This window comes from Pteropus vampyrus, unplaced genomic scaffold, assembly GCF_000151845.1.
Source record: "Pteropus vampyrus isolate Shadow unplaced genomic scaffold, Pvam_2.0 Scaffold17, whole genome shotgun sequence".
Lineage (NCBI taxonomy): Eukaryota > Metazoa > Chordata > Mammalia > Chiroptera > Pteropodidae > Pteropus > Pteropus vampyrus.
Window position 1 is genome coordinate 5,880,641 of NW_011888798.1, and position 3,602 is coordinate 5,884,242.

The window sequence follows — 3,602 nt, forward strand, 5'->3', positions numbered from 1 at the left end:
GAATATGATTTTCCCAGGGACCTAGGTTTGGATGAATAAATCTAGATATGATTGAGAGAAATATAGGGAACAAGGCAAGACATGCACAATGCTGAAGATATACTAGCAGAAGTGTGCTGATAAATGTTTAACATTTGTAACTTTTGCTAATTTCTGTGGTGTAAATACTTCCATCATGGTTATTTCTAGCTATCATCATGTCACCAACTTGCTCAAAAAATTCTTGAAAATGTTAGCACTTGGCTCTTGTGAACCAATATAAACTAGTTCCAGCACACCACACTTACCATGGATGAGCCTATGTCAGACCAAATTTATCAATCTATTAAAATTTAAAAAATAAAATTATCAATTATTTTAAACTGATATTTGTTAAGTTTTTAAAAAATTACTCAGCAAATATGTACTGAGTACCTTCTATGTACCAGAGTTTGTGCTGATTATTGCTCAAGATTCTTTGAGTCCAAAGGAGCATTTATTCTGGAAGATCATTAACTTTATCATGTACGTGGCATAAATAATCCTTAAATTATTTTAAATTATGAATTTCAATCAGAAGATTCTTATACTTAACTTATTTTAGTGGATTATATATAGCCACAAATTCTTTCCTACTCCTTTTGAAAGTAAAGCTGATTCTGCTTTCCTTGTATCTGGGCTGGCATTAGCCCTCACTTGATCTAATTTGGGATCTAGAATGTCATAAATATGTAATAAACTATTGGTGAATATGTCATGTTTCCTTTACTTGGGTTTCTAATAAACTGCACTCATCTCCAAATGACATGTAACTGCTCATAAATTTAGTTTGCATATTTGTATATGTGAATTTTTTCAGAGATAATCTTGTTTATCAGATTTTCATATTGAAATAAATTAAAAATAAAGTTTTCACTTTATTTCCTCTTCTTGCCTTCATAAAAAGTGAAAACAATCTTCTATTTTCTAAATTCTCAGAGCGTTGTATTTGTGATTTTATTATAATTTCACAGTTTTAGAGTTGTGTAGTCATATATTTATTTTTTTTCTCTAGGTCCTCTTACTTCCTGGAGAGCAGTTGTCATGTTTTAATGCCTCTGGGATCACAATCCTCAAAATTTATTAGTGAGTCTCATACATAGTGTATACTCAATATCTTTGTCAAGTTGATTTAAAACTGAAAGTTTACTATATTCCAATTTTTAACCAATACAAAATAAAATATAAAATGAGTAAATATGGTTCTGTCTGGTAGAAGTGCATCATTTTCTTAGAATTTCCACTTCTTCAAATTATATTAATTTGTGGTAGTGTTTACATTCTGACTGAAGCATTTCTAATAGTTATACATCTAGAATGTAAACTACTATCAAATTAATATAAAGTTAAGATAAATTACTTAAGTTACTTGCATAAGAAAAAACTTACAGAGATCAAATTGAAAATTATGACAAAGAGGTAAGCGGACTTATTTGTATAGATTTGGGCCACTGATTCAGTCAGAAATTGTTACAGTGGAGACCCTATCCTAACATTAATATGATCAAATCAATTTTAACAAAAGAATAAAGGTCTCCAGCAAGAGGGAAAATCTAGTTTCAGAGCCTTTCTGTAGCTCTATACCATCTCTGCTAATGTTGTTGAACTTTTGGTTACAGATTAATATAACCTCTCACCCAGCAAAATACCTTCATGTTATAAATTAGGATATTACTTAAGGTTTTATTTTTCACATTGGTTATTTTTATATAACTCTTCCAATTTTAAGCCTAACTCTAAAAAGAAAAGTTAATATCTATATATTATAAATGACATTTTCCCTGAAGAGGTGACGATGGAAGAAGAGGGTATAAAAGAACACCTCCTCTTACAATTCTGTGCTTATTTTGTGAAAGGTTAGATTCACGTTTAGATCCTTAAGCCCTAGAGTTCAATTTTAATTTCAGCATTCTTTTTCAGTGAGCTTTCCCTTTTACCACAGAAGGGCAGTGTTCAATTTGACACTTTTGTTCTTCAAAATCTACCAGCTTCTTTGACTTTTAAGAACTAAGAGAGTCCATTGGAGTGCATCATACGGCAGGAACGTATTTTTCTTTTCCTTGAGGGCTTTTGAGTTGTCTTTATTGGAGCAGGCATTATTCAGCCTAAGGCAAGAAAATTCTAAGAGCAGTCTTTAAGGGAGTTAGATTGTTAAAGGAGAGAAAACAAGAGAATGCCACCTTGTCGGTGATGTGTCTACAGCCTCACACTCCCTATTCCTTTCAAAGCCTGTCAGGTACCATTGCCTTATCAATCATATGGTCTGATAAAAATTGATTTTAATTTTAACTAACCTTTTATTCATTTCTCTAAGGGATATAGATGAGTGACAAATTACTCAGCAGTAGTTATTAAAAATTACTCAGCATGTATATTAAATTTATTTTCCCAAGATATTGGGAATTTCCAGCAATTCACTGATATAAGCCGTTGTTTCTAAGTTGGACTGGTTGGAAAATCCAAGTTCTTCAAAGCAACTACTCCTGGAATACTTAGTTAAAACCTAGTCTAATAATGGCAATTAAAATGTCATAGTTTGGATTATTATAATGTGAATTTCAAATTCTCTCTGTACAAAACACCATGAAATTAAAAAAAAAAAAATCCAGAAGTTTACCAACAATATTAATACTTATTTACTGAGAGCAAAAATGATTCAAAGCAATACGAATCAAAATCAACACACAGCAAACGCGATGGACATGGTAGGTGCCTTCAAGAAGATATAACATAGGCTACATGCCTCTGATGCTAAAATAAGTTTGTTCATCTGAAACAATCATGTTCCTAGTTGACTTAGTTTTGTCAAATTTTGGAGAAGGCTGTTTGGCCAAAATGATTTTATTCAATGAAAATATTTTACCCGACAGCTACAAAAACACAACAAAACACAACACAAAACTGCATAGCATTTTCCCTATAGTGATGATTGTCTAGTACTTAGTAAGCATCTTTCTCCTTTCTCTTTCTTCTTCTTCCTCCTTTCCTTTAACAAGAATTTTGTCAACACTTAATGTGTTCCAGGCATTATTTTATTTTATTTATTTTATTTTTAGTTTTTATTTTTTAGATGAGGCAACCCTTGGTTGACCTCACAGATTGCAAGAACCTTATCAGCTTACAATCTCTACTTAGATTTTATACCTACAGCACCTGATCTTCCTAGGTGGTCTCCCATCCAAGTACTAACCAGGCCCGAACCTGCTTAGCTTCCAAGGTCAGACGGGATTGAGCTTGTTCAGGGTGGCATGGCCATAGACTAGGCATTATTTTAAACACCTGGGATTTAAACACTGGCCTTATCGAAGCTACTATCAGGTTAAGATAGGATGAGGAAACATCTTCGAAAATAAAATGTAGTTGTTTGATTAAAATATTTATATTAAATCTCATTATGAGTATGTGAAATGGAACATTAAGAAAGTGATGAATTCTGCATGTGAAATTCAAGAAAGCTGTAGAAAGATTTCATCACTAATATGCCCTGAGAGACACATCGGGATATTCTCTCTAACCAGCTTTGTGTCCCATCAGGACTTTGCTGGGGCTTTATCTCTACCCAGATTCAGTTCAAGTCTTACAAA

The 3,602-nt window shown here is 32.5% G+C and overlaps 1 pseudogene; it reads right to left on the reverse strand.

Annotated features, from left to right (window-relative positions):
- Positions 1–3,159: 3,159 nt before the first annotated feature.
- LOC111736082 lies at positions 3,160–3,278 on the reverse strand (annotated as a pseudogene).
- Between the last annotated feature and the right edge of the window lie 324 nt (positions 3,279–3,602).